The following is a 20,849-nucleotide window of genomic DNA, read 5'->3' on the forward strand; positions in this document are numbered from 1 at the left end:
AAACTTGCTACATGTATTGAAGCCACTATGATACAAGATTTTTGAAAGTCATTAAGCATTTTTACTTCAGCCAATTCCGAATTTGCATATTTAATGAACTTTCCCAATTAGGGATATATATCTGAATTAACTTGATTGTAGTTGTTGAAACTTGCTATATACATCAAAGATACTGTGATATAACATTATTGAAAGTCAAAAGACATTTTTACTTCAGCCAAAACCTAATTTGAATATTAAATGAATTTTCATAATTAGGGATATTTATCTGAATTGACTTGATCAAAATTGATGAAACTTGCTATGTACATTAAAGACACTATAGTACAACATTATTGAAAGTCATTAAGCATTTTCTCTTCAGCCAATTCCTAATTTGCATATTTAATGATCTTTCCTAATTAGAGATATATGTCTGAATTGACTTGACCAAAGTTGACAAAATTTGCTACACATATTACAGATACCATGATACAACATTATTGACAATCATTAAGCATTTTTGCTTAAACCAATTCCTAATTTACATATTTAATGAACTTTACTTATTAGGGATATATACCGGGATTTACTTGATCAAAGTTGGCAAAACATGCTATGTACATTGATGATTATACCAGGTACTAGGTTAAAACAATATCGAAAGTCATTTCACATTTTCATGTCAGCTAATTTATAATTTGCATATCTAATGAGCTTTCACAGCTCGGCATATATGGCTTGAAGGACTTGTCCAATGGTAATTACACTTGCTATATAAAGTGGTGATACAATAAGAGCAGTCAAATAACTTTGATATTTTTATTTCAGCTAATTACATATTTGTATACTTCATGACCTTTTAGAATCAATCGGCGGTGATTGTTGTTCATTATGTTGATCATAATAATTTCAATGAAGTTGCAAACATGTGGCAATGGTTCAAATTTACACATAACTTCAATATATAATGAAACACGTGAGCATTTACAGTTCATATCTGGTGGAATTTTACTGCAGCTAATTCCCAATTTAAATATTTAAAAACTTTCCTAATTTGAGATATACCTGGATTTACTTGACCCATGTTGGCGAAACATGGCAAAAATTTAAATTCACAGACAACTGCAATATATAATGAAGCAATGTATACTAAAACACGTGAGCATTTTCAGTTCATGTCTGGTTATTAAAGCCTGGTGCGGACTTAATCCAAAAATCTAGCAACATCTTTATATAATGATTGATTGCAATTTTGAAGGAGAACAAAAGACAAACATCTCATTGTCTTCTTAACACTTTAGTTTATCCCGATCCTGGGGCCTTTTTGAGCCTGGGTTTAAATAGTGTGAACACAGTAGAGTCTTAACTGCTTATCTGATGAAGTATCAATTTAACGTCTGTTGTGACACTGGACTAATCTGTTTATATATGACAGCTAACAATGGATTAAATCTAATGACCTGTTTACACATACAGGTGCTTGCAGGGATGCTTGGGTAGTTGATCAAAGGGCTGGGATCAAAGACAATAAAACATTTGCCTTCAAGAAAGAAACATGGGACAGTTGAAAATACCTGTAAAAGATCAAATCTTTACTCTGTTAACTGCATTTGACTGATACATGCCAAATGCAGGTAAAATTCACTGTTGGGCACTTGTTTGCATCTCCAGTCCACCATTGCGCTGCACTGAGATGTGTACTTTCACTCCCATAATTCTTTGTACTTAAATGATCCCAATACAGTGCAATGGTGGACTGGCAATGGGAGACCTTACAGACCTTACAGCTGTACAGGGTTAGGAGCTGTCATATAGAATATAATAGATTTCCCACAACTGCCAACTAGTTGAATGAACTCCTGCATACATGTAAGTGGTGAAATAAAGACCAACATTTCGAAATGATAATGGTTATTGTCAAATAGCAATCCTATACAGAAACTCTGGAAGACATGTATGTAAGGCTTGTCGTACCAGAGTGTTATTTAAATTACCATGAATTTGTGAATTAAAATTTCTAATGTTTAAGCTATAATGCACCCCCTCCCGGCCCATAATGGACGAAAGCAAACTTTGCACGACATATTATGGAGTGCAAAGTTTGCTTGAGTCCATTATGGGCCGGGAGGGGGTGCATTATTGCTATTATTTTATAGTTTTGGCAATGCCAGTGAATTTGTAGTTGTAGAAAACGAATAAAAAAGGAAATTTAAACTGAGTTTGAAGCCAGTGAGCGTCGTCCAGCATGATCGGCCCTGACTCTGTACATATTACATGCACTCCACACTGCACAGTGCACTGCACTGAACACGCGTTCAGCACAAAAAATGACCAGCACTTTCACGGTTCATTTTGAATTGAAAAACGATGTATTTTCGAAGGAAATGAAACGTAACTGCATCCCTACCGTCTATATCGAACTTGAAACATCACCTTTAAATATCATGCCATTCAAAAAGCCGACATGGTGAAATGCCAGAGATAAAGAAAACGGAATGTTCATCAGCATGATCAGCGAGCTGCATGCCATGGTATCAGCTGATCAGTACTATCATTATTATGTCGCTAGTAGTACAGCATTCATTGCAAACGATATCAACAGAGTTCAACATTGTTATTCAAGTGTTTATATTTCAATAATAATTGTGTCTATAAATTTAATTTTCGATGGCTTCTTGAGAAGAGCTATTTTATTTCGGCGAACAACAGAACTTGACGTAAACGGGTGCTTGAAAGGTACAGTTGACAAACATACTGGAGGGTTTCGGTACCGTCGCGATATGGAGAACAAGGCAAGGTAAAATCACAGACATGGCGAAAAAAACGATGAATGAAAGTTGTCTCCGATTACAGTCAGTGCATCAGAATTAGGTGGCCGAGATGTTAGATCAACGGAGAGTCAACAGTCGTCATGATTGTTGGTAGTAGCTGACCTTGGACCGAGACTTTGAATGGCTCTGTTGTATATCCGTAGACACTTCCGGTCAAGGTTGATGACAGCAAGCTGCCGTTGTTGGCCCGTTTACAGCTGGTTCGAGTAGCCTTTCACACCTGCATCGTTTACAATGCCACTGACATACATAATATGCCATGTGTCAAACCCAGTATCGTCTAGGAGTTTGCAAACGTACTGAGTTCTGTTTCACCTATACGGCAACGAAGCGAACCATGTTGTCAACAAACGTGGTAGTACAACCAGCGTATCGGACGGGGACTGCATGCTGAGCGCCAGCCAGACAGACGACAAATGCGTGCGTGAGGACTCAAAAAATGTGATAAATCGTTCAGTAAAACATTATTATCAATATTGTGCACCATTATCAAGATTTATGGTTTTGTGTATTACATGGTTTATCCGATACTTTCCCTCCTTTTAAATGCGCAGTCCTTTTTTCGTTTTCCAAAACAAAACTTGCTCGCTGTGGGGCAGCAATGCTGAATAATGGAATACATTATCTGTAATAATGTATGGGTATGACGTCACAAAATTCACTGGTATTGACAAAGCTATAATATAATTCATAATAAAGGATATCTTCTTTCATGTACTTGCTTATTGTTCATATTTATCAAATTGTATAAAGAGCATGTACTTTATGTGAACAAGAGGCTTTCTGAAGCTTTTCCATAATAATTTAGTTAATGTAATGCATGGCTCTTCTCTGATCCACAGCTCTCAGAAAGAAAACAGTATATTTGGTGTTGACTCAGATAGAAGTTTAGAAGTATTGGCATATCTGCCTTTGGTCATCTGTATACATGTCCATTTGCATGCATCTCGTAAAGTAAGTGCATATATCCTTATTTATATTTACCACAATACGATTTGGCCTGTGTTAGTGTTGTATACATTTCGATATTTGTTGGAAAACAAAGTAATGAAGTATGGCTTTAAACATGTTTTCAACCTAAAAGGGGATGGTGGGATATAAGAAAGAGTAAGATTCCATGACACTCATTATGTAACAGTGTTCCCCTGGGTTCCAAAATCTTGTAGCAAATTTGGCTAGAAGCCCTATAAAGTTATATGCCAAACCAGATAGCCAAACTGATAATGCAATGGAATAGTGTTGATCGCAATGACGTCATTTTTCTCTCATTAATATGTAAAAATAAATATTTGTCCACATTTTCTGCAAGAATGACGGAAATAAAACCCGCTGGTGCTACTATGGATACTAAAAGTCACACTAATTCATGGCTAAGACAACAAGCTGCAACAACAGCCATGCATGCAACAGTAAAATTTGTCTGAATTTCAAGGGGTAGTACTGTAGTGTCTGATGTCGCAGGTGTGCAGCTATATTTAGTAACAAACCTGAAATCGCGATCAGCGCTATAGACAATGGCATGGTGATGTAAATGCAGAAATCTGGTTCAGTGTTGTTTTTCAAATGAATCAGAAATCCAATCTCTTAGCAGTTCAAAGGCAGAATACTTTAAGACATGAGAAATATGTGCATTTTAGACTTTTGATTTTGAATTGGATATGGTTGATTTTTTTTACCTTCTCGTGTCTATTTATAGACAGAGAAGGTATTAGAGTTGAAAACCAGTATGCTGCTGTCAAGACTTCCGTCTGTCAAGACTTCCGTCTGTCAAGATCCGTTGACGTCATGCCATTGTGATGGGTCATATCATAAACTGGTGGGGGTGTTCATGGCTCAGGTTGAGGTGTGGGAGAACGATTTTGAGCTATGACAAAAATCAAAAGGGACTTAGCGGCATAGCCACAGTGTTAAGCCTTTCCCCAAGGTTTCTTAGTTGACTACAATCTATTACAGACTACTGAGCTGACGTTAGGGATACTCACTTTGTGTTTGCTCACTCTGTGAGCGCTAGTGTTTGGTACTGAGTTGCGTGGCCTCACGTGATCTGGGCCTGTTGCATAATCTGCAGAGATGATCATATGCCTCCGAGTCTGAAAACTGTCATTGTGTAAGCCTGTCCGCATTTTCCTTGCATTTTTTCTCATTTAATTTTGCAAAATATCGGCGAGTACCTCAATATTTCAAGATAACCCTTTCTTCCCAATCGTTTCCTGGAGTTTCAGAGTCATATGAACGAAAATGAGTGAAAGTTTTAGACAGGAAAATCGGACGTCGGCCATGTTCCATGTTTACAGTACAATCAGAAGTTTACGTGGAGGAATTAACCAACAAACACTGTTCATGATGCCCGCCCTCTAGAGGCAGACCCTCCTATATGAAGTACCACATTTGATGCTTGTGGAAAGCTTGACCACACAATGGCGCATTTAAACTTATAGAAAATGACAAACTGAATAAGAAGGTATTCAGAAAATGTCAAATACTGAGTAAAAATGCGCAAATATTTAAAATAAACAGGTTAACTGACTGGTCAGCTATAAAAAACAATGAAAATGTTTATGATCAAAAGTTTTTGAGATGCGCACATTTTAACAAATACAGAAATTATTAACATTATAAATATAAGACAAAACTATTTTTTCAGGGATGGGACAGGTTGGAAATGAGGGGTGAGAGACAAAGGCACTCCTATTGCTGCATGTGGATGCAGCCACACCATTTCATTTACAGCATACTTATTCACTGTGTTGTGTTCAAGTTCCATATTGTACTGACTGTCATACAAGGATAACATAAGCAAATCAAATCAAATTAGAAAAGGTTCAATGCTGTTGTGTGGATTTTGCTGAACATGGCTGATTTTAATATTTCGCCCTATATATTTGGTATCCAGCAAAGGCATATTTTGATGTAAAGTCAAAATTAACACTACATTGCTGACAATATATTTTACCGTTTCTGCATGAACTTTTTCTTTTTTAAATTATAGTATATTAGTACTTCAAACAGATTAATAGTTATCGTGATGTCAACCCATAATTTTACATCACAAAGACTGTAATTCTGCCATTGATTTTGCACTGCACAAGATGATTGTTAATGTCTGAATTTGTAAACTCAAAGAATAAAAATCCTTTGGTCACAGATTAAATTATTTTTTGAAAAGAAATTTACTCTAAAACACTTTTAGCATATATTCTTTACACGGTCATGTATTTCAAGGAAAATATGCCTATTAAAAACGGTAATTTCTTCACTTTCAATTTTTTTTCAATACTATGACAATTATCAGCCATGAGGTTATACAAACACAAGACCAGATAAGCGTTTTTCATCATTTCCACAGGACTCTTTGGAAAATCCATTAAAAACAGTTAAAAGTGACTTGAAATGATCACTTGGTATACATTTAATTTACAGATGCCAGGTTGTGTATTTCACATGCACTCAGGTCAATAAGGAAGTGCGTCATTACTATTTTGGACTGTTAATTCTTATTTCTGAATTATTTAACTTTTTTCCACATTGAACTATCTTTAGGCAGTTTATACTGTAGCTTAGATGATTGATGTATTTAATCATCTTTTGGTTCTTTGGGTCCATATCCCACCTCATGCCCCTACATCATCAACTATTTACCAACAACTCCATGCCAACAACCAATTACCTGACCTGGCCACACATTAGAGAAGGTACAGCGTCATTGACGGTATTTTTAAAAACATGCATTTGATTCACACTTGAATAGCGTTGATCGCGATTTCGGGTTTGTTACTAAATATAGCTGCACGCGCGCGACTTTCGGACAAATAAGCTGAAATTCGGACAAATTTTGTCATTGTATGCGCGGCTGTTGTTGCAGCTTGTAGTCTCAGTCATCAATTCATACGAATAAGTGTGACGCTAAATAGCCTTTCTAACACTCGCAGGTTTTATTTTCGTCGTTTATGCGGAAAATGCGGACAAATGTTTATTTATGCATATTAATGAGAGAGAACAGTGACGTCATTTGCGATCAGCGCTATTTAGCTGTGAATACGAACACAAGTGGTGCTAAGGCAGCATATCGAGTGCACTCGGGTCAAGGGTTATCGCCAAAGACCCCAGTGTGTGTTCACAGCCAGCTTGAATCATCGCACAGGAATCACAGATCACAAATCCAAATGTTCACATCTATTACGTAAAGTGATCCATAACATGTGATACCAGATATACACTCTTTTGATATGGAGAAACAACTTTCTGTTATACTGACAAATCAGTTTAAGGCACTTTTGGCAATCCCTGGGATCGCCTTTGTTGTAGTCTGTAAGAGGATTATGGAGGGAAGTGTGATAGCCTTTTGTTTTCCATTAAAATTGTAATCTTGTTGGTAAATTTTCTGATGAGACAATCTGGTGCCAACACAGGACTACATCTATAAATGCTCATATTCCAAAATATCGTGAAAAGGGTTGCGTATTTGAACAATATGACTCTGACTCGATCGGATGAATGCCTTCTCTGAAGACTCTGTTGATGATGTGACATCACAATACACTGACAACTATCGCGAATTTTACTTTACGGAGGCCAATTCACACAAGTTTCTAACCCTAAATATTTTCCCTGTTGGCAGTAATGCACCATGAACATTTTAACTGTCCAGGAGCTGTACCTTACTTGCTCTGACTACGTTCTAAAAAAAGATATGCCGCTACCTCCCTTTCCAAATTACAGGTCAACTTTCCTACTCTGATCATAATCCTTCTGCTTTACTTGTGCTTGGAACCTGCTTTTTGGGTGGTTTCTCCTCCTCTTTGATGGAGCAGCCAAAGTCAAAAAGGAAAGTTTGCCGTTTTTGCTTCTCGAGGGTCTATGGTTTCACCGTCATTACGGTCCTTCATGGTCGACGACATTATGGCTGTCACTGCACTGAGTAATCTGTAGGCACATTGCAACTTGTCCAATCCAAAACTTTGCAACATTTTCGTCAAGTAGTCATGGTATGCATGCGCTTTGTGTATGTGAGCTATTTCGTTACAGTTTTACTCATTACTGTACGTGTTACAAATACGATCTTCTGACGTATAAGGTCAGGGATGCATAGAGATAAAAGCATCACATCTCAAGTTGTATGCAGGACAATGTGCAGACAGACAGACTTATGATGCCATGGTGCAGATTTTGATTCGCAAGTGTGGTCAATTTATGCAAAAATCTTCTTGCCAAATGCTACTTTTTTCTTGCATTTGCGATATGGCAAGCAGGCAGCGGAAATACTGTGTGAGATCCATCCAACTGATCAACAAAGGGAGAGAGCTCCAGAAAATCTAGCTTTTTGACTTTCTTTTGATAAAAAATTCACATAAACGAACGTTGTTGTGATCGTAAATAAATGAGCGCTTGATTTCAGCGCTTAGTTTTGAAATCTGACACGTTTTACACTATTTTTAGTTGATTTTGTTTGAAAAGTTATACGACAAGCAATCGCTCACATATTGAAAATAAATGTCAATCAAATGGCTATATAAATTACAGTGTGCATCTACAGGTGGGTATTTAATCCTGATCAAAGTTTGTTTTGTAAACAGATCCAGACAATGCTCATCACCTTTCCACTTATGGTCAGCAGATGATAATAGTAGTAGCAGTTATCCACACTATACTACCAAACAATGCAGTGTCACAGAAAATATTTGTGTAAAAATGATATTTAAAGTGTACAGATTAACATGTATGCCTTACGTCTTTGTAATAAAAGGTGATAATGATCATTAATCACTGATTTGGTTTATTAATGAATCTTGATGGACTATGAATATGATATTAGAGATCTCATTTTCACAGCAATAGGTAATTATTTTGGCATACTATAAAGAGCATAAAGCATTCATTGCTCAAAAGTTGATTCAACACTTCCTAGGCAATTGAAGTATTTCACAATTTTGGACTGTAAACATGTTTTAACTTTTAAGGACTGAACTACCAGTACTTACGAGCTGTATTTATCAAATGTAGGTAATGTTTTGGCAAGTGCCTATCCTGATTTCTCAGAATTACAAATATCTTCAAAATCAACATTACCTTTCAAAAACACAAAATGAAACATTTTGTAATTTCCTGACCATCATTAGTATTGTAAATTTGCTCTACAAGTGTATATGTAACTGCAGAATTTGCCACTGATAAAATGTTCCCCCTGCTCAGTGAGTTAATTCAGTCCATGTTGCCACTGATAAAATGTTCCCCCTGCTTAGAGAGTTAGGTCAGTCCATGTTGCCACTGATAAAGTGTCCCCCCCTGCTTAGGGGCTGTCGATAATAAAAGCTGACGCACAAGAAACGTAATTCCTTCGTTTCACTTGAAACCCCCTCCCTCCCCCCTCAAAACGAAAGTTCTTATGCGAAATCAATTTCGTACTATGATGCCGTTTCTGACAAACCCACACGCACCTCTCCGATTCGCACGCCCATGAAAAAATACTGGAAGGACACATTAATTAATAAACCTCCACTTTACGTGTTTCACTATTTAAGACAGAACATTTCAATGTATTTCGCACGTAGGAAAATGTTTCACGTAAATGTTTCACGTTGAAAAAGCATACAAGTTTTTATTTCACATTCATGTCTTTTCGTTGTCTTTTCTGTCTCCGTATTTTGTTGTCATTCTGTTCTCGATGAACAGGTAGTTTTGCATTCTCGCTGCAAAGTCACACTTAGAAAACAATAGAATATCCTTACGCGATTTTGACGCACACAAAACGAAAGGAGCTTTTACCCCCCCCCCCCCCCCCACTAAACAAAAGAATTACGTTTGTCGTGCGTCAACTTTTATTATCAACAGCCCCTTAGTGAGTTAGGTCAGTCCATGTTGCCACTGATAAAATGTTCCCCCTGCTTAGTGAGTTAGGTCAGTCCATGTTGCCACTGATAAAATGTTCCCCCTGCTTAGTGAGTTAGGTCAGTCCATGTTGCCACTGATAAAGTGTCCCCCCTGCTTAGTGAGTTAGGTCAGTCCATGTTGCCACTGATAAAGTGTCCCCCCCCTGCTTAGTGAGGTAGGTCAGTCCATGTTGCCACTGATAAAGTGTCCCCCTTGCTTAGTGAGTTAGGTCAGTCCATGTTGCCACTGATAAAGTGTTCCCCCTGCTTAGTGAGGTAGGTCAGTCCATGTTGCCACTGATAAAATGTACCCCTGCTTAGTGAGTTAGGTCAGTCCATGTTGCCACTGATAAAATGTTCCCCCTGCTTAGAGAGTCAGGTCTGTCCATGTATACCAACAGATGTCTCTGTACTCAAGGTCATTGGGTAAGACCAGGAATCTTGTAAAGAAGCACAATCACATACCATTCATTTTGAATACTTACAAGTTGATATGAGAAGTAAAACACAACCTAGTAGGTAACAATTTCCCCAGACATATCACACATTCTTACACTACCAAATGAATGTGATTGAGTAAAGTAAAGTAAGCCTTTATTGAAATCGTATCCCAGTTGGGATTAGAAATGTGATTGAAGTGTGATTGAGTGTGTCACTGGATCAGACTTGATGGATGCAAATCTATCTTAACCATGCCTTTGTCTAAGCTACCATAACACTGATTCAAATTCTATCAAACATTGTATTGTCAGCTATGCCAGGATCATCTTCTTATCAGCTGTATGATTTTACTCATCAAGTTCAGTGTACTACACTTACACACAGTGTATGAGCATTCATTGCCTAGAGATATGTCTGTTACCTTTCCGGTATATGTTACCTTTGATGTGCTGTCAACCTCAGAGAGCAATTCTGAACATGCAATTCTAGATGTCTGGAGACTTCAGAATTTTTTGTTAATGGTGGGTACTGTAATGTTGAGATTTGAGGTCACTCTGAGTTAAGAGGGCATACCAGTACATTTATTGTATAGTATATGGATGTCATTGTGCTTCAAGTGAAGCCCTGACTCCACAAGGTGTGATTTACAATGTGACATTAAATATTGGAAACGTGTGAATCTTCATGGTTTTTGAATTTTTTTACTCACATATACATGTACCATTCTGAAGTAATTAATCTTTCATTAATTTTCATCAGTGTCTAGATGGTAATATGATATTTTATGTTGACAAAAAATAATTATTTTCCAGAATCTACCTTTTTAACGTACAAAACACACATACTAACATTTTTCGTCATTTTGTATAGAACACGTTGAGCAGTCATATTCCAGACTTACAGTATAAATGATTTGAAGAGTATGGTTCTCTGCTGGCAATTGTGTTGTGTAATTGCAAATCCCCTGATATATAGAGCATCAAAAATAAGGAAATAGGGAAAAAATCTATTAACATACGTGTTTAAAAAATCTCTGTGGTTGCTTTTTGTGCTGTTTTATGATCTGTTGTTCCTGATACGGGAGATAAATACAGTTGGTTATTAAACTGTAGTGTGAGGCTAATCTATGTGACTCAGAAACCATTTTGCAGTTTCTATGCAGTAGCACAGAAAAAGATCGAGCAGAGGTTCTTGTAGGTTTTCACTATGAAAACAATGGATAACATTAGAGGATGATGACACCAGACTCATTCAATTGGAACAGAAGTAATCTACATTAAGCATATTTTAGTAAGTGTATAATTGATTGAAAGAGACAGATGATAAATTAACTTTCTTTTTTTGAAAAAACTCTGTGCGTTCTATACAAATGAGTGTCTTTGAAGTCTTCCAAATTATCTCATGTCCATCTGCCATTTGCAAACACTGGTTAGACTATATGATATTCCACAGACATCATTTCTTCTTGTGCATGCTTTTATAGGTAAACACTGTTTGTCTTATTGTCTATGCCTCTTCAGCCAAACGTCAAACATGCATGACTCTATTTTATGCAAACTGTGAACAAGAAGAAGGTACACTGGCATGCCTATGCACATCAATTTGTTTTTGTGATATGATCCAAAATGGATACAAGGTGGCCATTTTCTTACCCTTTTTCTTACATCAAGAACAATTAAACAGATATGCTTGGCACAGTGATAATTTCAGTGTGATATGCATATACATCTTCTGAAGTTGCATTGTGATTCAGTCAACAAAATTCTTCATGTCTGGAGCAACTACAAGTACAGAGATACTGTATGTATCATCCGATTTCATTGAAATTCAGCACAAGTATAACACACAACAACATATATATATATATATATATATATATATATATATATATATATATATATATATATATATATATATATATATATATATATATATATAATTATGTATATCCCATGTTCAGCAAGAAGTGCGGCTCCGCGAAAAACACGAGTATACCATGACGTCAAACAGAGAAAAATACCATGGGATTATATATTTATCACATGAACAGTCTTCTTATTTTTCTTTTGACGTAGATGGATCACAATTATCGTAACAAATTGCATTAATTTCGTCGCGATTTGTGTTTTACTTACGCGGATTACTTTCATTTAAAGAGTAAAGCGGCCCGTCACCCAGGAGATACTTTCATTCATAAATCCCATCAAGCTGAAATTTGCCACATCAAATGGTATCTCCACCAACCAGGCATACGGATTTGGTCACGTGAACGTGTCAATCATTGTCTCGCGCTGTACCGATGCCAAGGCAAGTTGGCCATCGGTCTGGGCGGACACATGGGACATAGCGTTCACCGTGCTAGCGACGGATAGCATTGTATTCAGAGTTACTTAGAATATTTACAAATAGATTTATGAAGTAAATGCAACGACATGATCGAAATAGTAACTATCATTCTCAAAGATGCCATGGCTTTCAAAATATCACACAAGTTTACGACCTTTGCGAGCGCGAAAGATTCCGTTCGATGACACACTCATTGCATGTTTGTGCCCACAACGTTGCCGTCACCGGTCTCTGCCGGTGTCAACTCGTTAATCCCGATCTCGGTCCTCAATGTTTTCATCTTACGGACTTTGATGTTTGCAGTGACATATATCTCGCCCGTGGATACATCATAATTTTGTAACTTGACGGAAATTCTGTTTTGAGTGTTGTCTGAGTCAACTTTCGAAGTACATGGGATTTCACATTGCTGCACACAGCTCAACAGCTTATCATATATGTCTTCGCTACAGCCTGATGCGGCGCTGCAAGTTTGATTCGGAGCGAGAATTTACAGAGTTTTTGTGCGATTAAGGAAATTGATCGTTGTTAGTCGAATGACTTTATGCTTGTACCTCCTATGTCGCTTTCCCGGAGATTATACTGTACCATTTATTCAGTTTAACTTACGTTGAGGTGTAGGTTTTGGTTTTATCACCAACCGGGATCGCCAGGTACGATGTCCACATTGAGCCTACACGACTCGACTGGAGCTGCGACGTTACTGACCATTAAAATAAAACGATCGTCGGTATCTCCATTCGATTCTCGGGAAAAGCTATAGTTTTAGCGACTTGAAATTTCGTTGGACAAATATGCCTTCTATGTCTCCATATCAGGATTTATCTGGTCACCTTTTTGAAAAAAAATAACGTGAGAGCTTGCACGGCATCGCGATCACAACAAATCTGTTTGTGTCGCGACGCCTGCATGTATGAACGGTACTGCGCACGAAAAAAGTTCTGGTTGATGACGTACAACAGGGGTAATTCAGATTTCTTATCCGTCCTGCCCTACGTATATATATATATTGAATTGGACAACTCCCCTTGCAATGCAACATTGAAATCACAAAACTCGGGAGTCTTCAAGGTTGTTGAATTCTTAGAAACCTTACAAAGTACAAGGTTACTTGTTTTCTTCAGCCATCTCTAGATACTAAAGCTTACATGTACATAGAAATGGGTGACATAAGATTTGCAAACTTGAATTTCCATAGTGATGATGAACAGAGGCTAAAGAAAAAAATCTTTCAATTTATTCCAAGAAATCCTGGCTAGCCTTTAGTAAAAATCACATACATGAAACATGAACTTACGGACACCTCTCTATTCAGGACACCTCTTTATTAAGGACAGATTTATCAAACCAAAAGTTACAATTTGAATAGAATTTCACCTGTCTGTTAAGGACACCTCTATATTAAGGATGCTTCTTCCATTCCTGAAGGTGTCCTTTATAGACAGGTTTCACTGTATTTTGAAGTATATAATACTCTTTGTTTGATGAAAAAAAATTGACAATGCTTTGGCTAGGTGACCCAATGCAGTAGATATCTTTAGCCTGTGTGATCTCACTCAATTATGCTTATGAAGTTACATAAAAGGATGCATGATAAAGTTATTAATGATGAAAGGGAATTGTGAGCATGATTGTTTATAAAATGAAAACTGCAAAATTAATCAGTACCAAGTAGTCGTCACAAAATTGCAAAGATTTGTCATTGCAAAATTAAGGATATACCGGTATAGTCATGTTGATGGTTGACAACAGTGTTCAAGAAACTCAACTGTGTTCTCAGAGCAAGATATGTAATGCCATCCCACAATTTTAGCACAAAGTTACATTGCAGACATTTGAAATTTATGTTTCAACTGTTCGAATGATTCTGTGCAGTTGAAGTTGGACAGCTAGATGAGTAACCTTCTAAAAACACCTACTACTACTACTACTACTACTACTACTACTACTACTACTAATAATGATGATGATAATAATAATAATAAAATATTTATAAAGTGTCTATATCCACTGTGATAAAAGTGACCAAAGATGCTACATTAAAAATTACACTGCTATGTAAAAAAATGTAAAAGACGCAAATAAAATGAGAAAAGTTCACAGCTAAAAGAAAAATAAACAGGTGAAAAAATTTAAAAAATCAACAAAAACAACACTTGGCACACCAACTCATCTGTTAAACTTATTATTACCTATGTACCACAGTTTACTTGCATCGAAGCGCGCGCGTACTACCGGTATTTGCACTGCAGTGCAAATACCAAAAACATTATTCCATACCTGCATGCATGCAAATGATTAGAACAGCGCGTGATCCTTGTCTTTCAATGTTTGTCGCGTAAACTATTTAAAATGTGTTCGCTTGTGTTTTTAGTTCCTTTGTTTTCTCGATAAAATAAACAGGGGGAAACATATGTAATAATAACATAACCCCATGGCGAGCGAGCAAGCTTGCCGTACCTGGGGTATTTGCACTCGTGTTTGCGTTGAATCCGGCTGTCCTTTCACTCGCTGCGCTCGTGAAAGCATGACCGCCGGATCCCCCGCAAACACTCGTGCAAATACCGCTGGTACGGCGCGCTTGCACTCTCTCGCCATGGGGTTCTGTCATAAAATCACCCCAACAAAGTACATAAAAAGATTAACTAAAAACTTCTTTAAAGATGTGTGTTTTAAGGTTTGAGTTACAAGAAGAGAGAATACATGTAGGGGAGCATCGGAACTCAAGTGGAAGATTATTCCTTAGAAAGGGACTGCAACATTGAAAGTACTGTCCCCATATTTCTTAGGTGCATTCTTCTTGGTTTCACCAGTGACAAGAAAATTTGTACCATTTTGAATGCTGTAAGCCGTCTGTGCTCACATTGTACTCTATACAAATAACCTATCACTGTGACTGTAATTTCTAATTTCCATCTGACAGCCCGACTTCCTCTGCCTACCCTATAAATATTTCACCTATTCTTCTAGTTTCCTGCTTTACATGATAACTTCCCACACAAGTCCCACTCTGCCAGTATGCAAACTTCAAAGCAGCTTAACCCCTATTCCTGCTGTGGGTGTCACACACCATACTTCTAAATCATAGGGAAATGGTTTGTGTTTACTTGTGTGTATGAGTATGACACTCGTTAACCTGCCAAGCATTTGGCAGGAAATCATCATTGTTGGAGTCTAGTAAGTGGCATTAGAGCTGGGTCTTCTTCACATGCTTCTGGAAAAGGAGGGTGAATAGAGTTTAGTGCTGTGAAACATTTTTATGTCATTAGGATACATGTAGTCCTGTAGGGAAGGGCAGTTTCCTAGGGGAGGGTAGTTTCCTAGGGGAGGATGGGTCAACTCAATGCAGTTTTAGGTCGATTTAGTTCATGAACTCATGAAAGGACATTGCACAAACACAACACTGTTCAATATATTAGATAATAACCCAGGAAATACATAAGTGCAGTGAAAGGGATGTAGGGGCATATGCATCCCAACGTGTACTGTGTATCCCTTGTGTAGATGCTTGCAAGGTACGTTGTAGTGTCAACGAATTTATCAATGGCACATTGTCAAAGGACACCTGTTTTTAATGTACTTGTGGCAACATGGGACGTAATTACATAGTGCCATCTAGCATTTGAAACAAAACTAGAAGTAAATGGTTGTTTAAGTTGCCTTGCAGGTGGAAACTCAGGTGGTTAAACTATAATCGGCAGGTATTGTTAACTGTAAAACTTTGGTAATAAGAAATTTTCAAGATTTTGTCAGGTATCTGTATGATCATTTTGCATTGATTCAGTCCCTGCACTAATCTTACAAATTCTTAACCCTATCAACCGTGTTATCAAAGTAAGAGTAAATACAACAAATATTGACACTGACTGCTCTAGCGACTATATATAAGGCTACTTTTGACGGTTAAATTTTTTCCTATATCACAGCTTGAATGGCTATTTCTGCACTTTATGCAGTTTGCAGCACTTATTACACCTACATTTTACCCAATCTCAGGACAGCTTTCCAGTTTTCTGCAAAATGGCTGTGACAATAAGTTATGTCAGAAACACTCAGCCAGCCATCATTTGTTGATATAAGCATCGATCCTAAAAAGGGTCTATGCTTAGACAAGCGCTAGCTGTATTTCTCAGTCATGCTGTATTGAAAAACAATATATCCATTTATGACTTTTAAGACAAAATACCAGCAATTTAGTAGTTGATCAAGATTCCATGATCACAATCACTGAAATCGTTCATCAAGTTTTGGCTATTACACGCTATGCTGCACACAAGCAAATTTATATGTTTAATAGTTTGTATAATAAAAGTTTGATAAAAAATTTGCTTTGACTTTTGCCATGATATCACTCTGAAATGAACAACCCATGTACCGGTAGATTGCCTTCCAGTGATCATGGTGATCAATATTGCCTACTATCTCACAAAACATTTCAGTTTGTAATCTGCCATTTTGTAAGTCACCCTTCTCCAAATCTATGAACCATTTTGTTGTGGTAATACTCTAAGGAACTTTAAATATTCAAACTTGACTATCCATGCAAAGTCTGAATGACAAATACTTGCCATTCAACATCTAAGGAATCATGTTGCTCTAACAGGGAAAAGCAAATATTAAGTGAGGTTACAGAAAATCAGTACTGATATACTTTGTCATTATTTCCAAAAATGTGCACATAATATTTAAAAAAATGGCTAAATCTCAAATTTCCAATCCTAGGCCCTGAAATAATTGAATGAGATCATTGTTTCATGTTCAATTAGTGGGACTTTGTTTCCGTACAGATTCTGTATTTCCACTCATTGTAAAATTTGATCATTTTCGAATTTTGTTGTCACATAAAATGTACAACTTGTCCATTCAATAAAAATCTTGAAAAACTGAGTGCAAGTGAAAATAGTAGTGTTTTTGCTTTTATTGCCGTAATATTGATACTCAAAGTTTATCTTCAATCTAAAAATAGAAAATAGTCTGAAGTTTGGCTGAAAAAATGGGAAAATGTAGTTTAAAAATCAGTATCTTGAGAACTGCTGGTCAGATCTCCATCATTCAAAGTTTGTTTCGTTTCATTTGGTGAGAGCCTGCACGCCATGTTTTATTTCAATTAAGAATGGCCTGGCATTGCTAGTACTATTAAAAACTTATGGAGGGTATGTATACACACACCCTACATTGTGTCAGTTTCCCATAGGGACCTGAAACAGGGCTGGTACAATGTACATGTATTTAGGGTTTGTGTACAATTTACAGGACCTACAGAACTTTAAAAGGGTATGACTCTACAAAGTTAAGTTGCAACAGTAAAGTTGTTGAGTCCAATTAAGCTCACAACTTGTAGGCAAGAAAAACCGATGATGTTCTTTATTACATGGTGAGTGAAAGTGAAAGGAAACTCTTTAGGTTTGAAACATAACATTTCGAAAATGTTAATCAACCTTTCTCATGCCAATTACCAATTCATTTTCTAATAAATGTTGTGCAGGCTTTCAGAAAACTTGAACTTACTGTTCTAGTTTTGAAAGGTTTTAATCAAAAATTTGTTAAACTAAGAAAGCAAAAGAGGAAAATTACAGTATTCCAGACTTCTGAATAACCACATATGTGAATGGCTAGGTACATGTAAAGTGGACGAATCTTAAAGAATTATTTTCAACAAGTGCTCATAGCTCAGTACAGTTCATTTGGAACATAATGTATCGCTTGCAGTTACATAGCAAAGCGTTTCTATAAGGTACCTATACAAGAAGTCATACAGTACTGCTATAGGGTTCTTATAAGATTGTCTATACAAATCTCACAGAATAGCATTATGATTTCTAAAGAAACCTTACAAATACGTTGGTCGTGTAAAACCGATAGTTGAAAAAAGAATAACTGCATATTTCTTTCCATTAGTTATATCATACAATTGTACCAATCACTTTCATTGAGCTTTTGTTTACCCCTTGGTTGAAGAAATTATGTTTGTCAACAAACAGAGATCAGAGGAACAGGATCTTGACCATTGAAATAGTGGAGTAAAGATAAGAGTTCTCTTTGGTGGTCAAAAGATAAACTTTTAAATCAGGTGATTTGGGAACGCCTGTTGTACCAAGTTGTGACATACGTAACTATTTATAAGTTCATTCAGCTTTGTAAACAAGTTGGATGGGTGTCACACATTGTATGCAAATTAAGCGATATCATTTAAAGAGCTGCTTCAATGCAAAATAATTGTAGAATTCTCAAATAGGTCACCATTACCATCCCAACATCTATTCAAAATAAACAAAAAATAATGTTTTTGTCAATGTGACCCCTTCATATAAATTTCATATTTGATAAATGCCTTTTTCTGCGAAATTAACAGTTTGTTGAGTTGATCTAATTTTCTGCTACCATGTTTATCTTACTGCCACGATTTGAAAATTAGTTGACAGTTGAGCTATGATAATATTTACAGTTTTTGAAGTCATAAAATTCTCAATAGAATTCAATAATAGTCAGTATGTAAGTTGTGTATCACTGACATTTGTAGGAAATCTAGATTTTAGTTTAGTCGGTCCATGAATTTCTGTAAACACCTTTGTCATTTTATATGACACCATCCTTCTTGTGCTGCAGACCTATAAATGCTAAACACTAAAATTTAAGATGATTTTTGTACAGCCTAAGAATGAATATGTTCATGTTATTTTCAATTTGTGAAATATAATCCATGGATAAATTGCCAAGTAGGAGTAGGAAGTGGACATGTTGTCTAAGTTAAAAAGTCTACTTGTGTTTGCCGTACAAATCAAGCTGTCAAAGGCCAAAGAAAGAATAGTGTGCTGTTCAGATAATTGGACCCAGCCTAGTTTTAGCCTGCCAACCCTAAACTTTTTAGAGCTAAGTAAACATGGAAGTAAAAAAAAAAGAAAGAAAAAACCTGTAAAATCACGTGTTCGTTACCTGGCATTTGAGTTTTGCTTGAACGAGGACATATGTTATGTTTTTATTCCTTTAATATGTATGATACGTTTTTCTGAAAATGTTTGGCCAGTGTTTGATCGCCCTAAACCCCTGAAAAGTGCATATATAAAAATAAAAATATTTTTTAAAAAAATCACTGCCGACCTACCTACCCTTTTTTTGAAAACCATGTAATCGGAACAGCACAATTTATTTCTTTTGGCCTAAGTCACATTACCACACAAGAAATATGTACACATTCTAAGCTACTTGTTGTGTGAACTCTGTTTATAGGCATCAAAATACAAATTCCACCTGGTTTATTGTTAAAAAGTTTATCATGTTACCCCTACATGTATGTGAACATTCATCAGTGTCTCTGATGGGGCTAAAATTACATTACCACTGCACCTCATGACGTGAGCACATATTGCTTCTTTTAAAATCCGTTGCCAATACTGTGAAACTGGTTAGCTGTCATGGCAATGCTGCTTGATGATCATCAAGTATCACTGACAGAAAAGCTGCAAAATATCCTTTTAACAGTTGATGCTGTCCCACCAGTCATAAGCTTGTCCTCAGATGACAGAAGGTAACAATGTTTCAAAGAGAAAACTATCAGCCAAAGACAGATTTCTGAGTTTGTTACTGACATTTTCCAAGAAAACGTGTAATTTGGTTGATAAATGCATGGTTGGACAAAACCATACATATAGTAAACAATGATTATAAAGTGTCCTATGCTGGGCCATTAAAGGACTGCTTGTTAAGTGCCTCAAGACCAGTATTGTACTTCGTACTGCTAACCCAAAGCACAATTACTGGAATTTGAGGGTAAACAAAATGTCTGAAGAATGTATAATTTCATGTGTTGACTGGGACACACTATTAAAACATATTGATGAGCAAGTTCAGCATGAGAAATTTACTACAACTTCTAGGTTGAACAATAAATACAACTAGCACAACAAGAAGAAAAATTCATTTTGTTTGTAGGAATTTAGGAATGTAAAGACAGGGATAGAAATACTTTTATATTTCTTGTGGCAAAAGTTTGCCACCGGATATGAAATCAGGTGGCAATTATGAAAAATCTGGTGGCAGTTTAACACATCATGTGATCGGTATAATAAAACTTTTTGTCATTGCCACATACTCATTCTAATTTATAAATTCTTGACAATATGGTGAGTACACGTCACAAAAAGTCAACCCATACTGCTGGCCTCGAAAAAAAATTTCCAAATTTACTAACCGTGGGGCACGTGAATTTCATTTTTACTTGCCCGAGAGGAAAAATTACTTGCCCTAAATTTCTAATAACTGTACCAGAAATTTGTAACAGAGAGCAAGAGTTTGGCTATATGAAGTGAATTCAAAGAGGGAAAAAACAAATTCAAACATGAACTACGTACATCTTGTTAAAATGAAGGACTATTACCAAATCTGA

The 20,849-nt window shown here is 36.5% G+C and overlaps 1 protein-coding gene across 5 annotated transcripts in view; it reads left to right on the top strand.

Annotated features, from left to right (window-relative positions):
• Positions 1 to 20,849, top strand: part of LOC139119503 (fibronectin type-III domain-containing protein 3A-like) — a 129,423-nt gene that overhangs the window by 21,690 nt on the left and 86,884 nt on the right. For 4 of the 5 annotated variants that reach the window (XM_070683361.1, XM_070683363.1, XM_070683365.1 and 1 more), the window contains exon 2: positions 3,656 to 3,767. The gene's annotated coding sequence lies outside the window, so the exon portion shown is untranslated. Of the gene's footprint in view, positions 1 to 1,832; positions 1,852 to 3,655; positions 3,768 to 20,849 lie in introns of those variants that run through there. The other variant, XM_070683362.1, reaches the window with a different exon arrangement.

Source organism: Ptychodera flava, chromosome 19, assembly GCF_041260155.1.
Source record: "Ptychodera flava strain L36383 chromosome 19, AS_Pfla_20210202, whole genome shotgun sequence".
Classification (NCBI taxonomy): domain Eukaryota; kingdom Metazoa; phylum Hemichordata; class Enteropneusta; family Ptychoderidae; genus Ptychodera; species Ptychodera flava.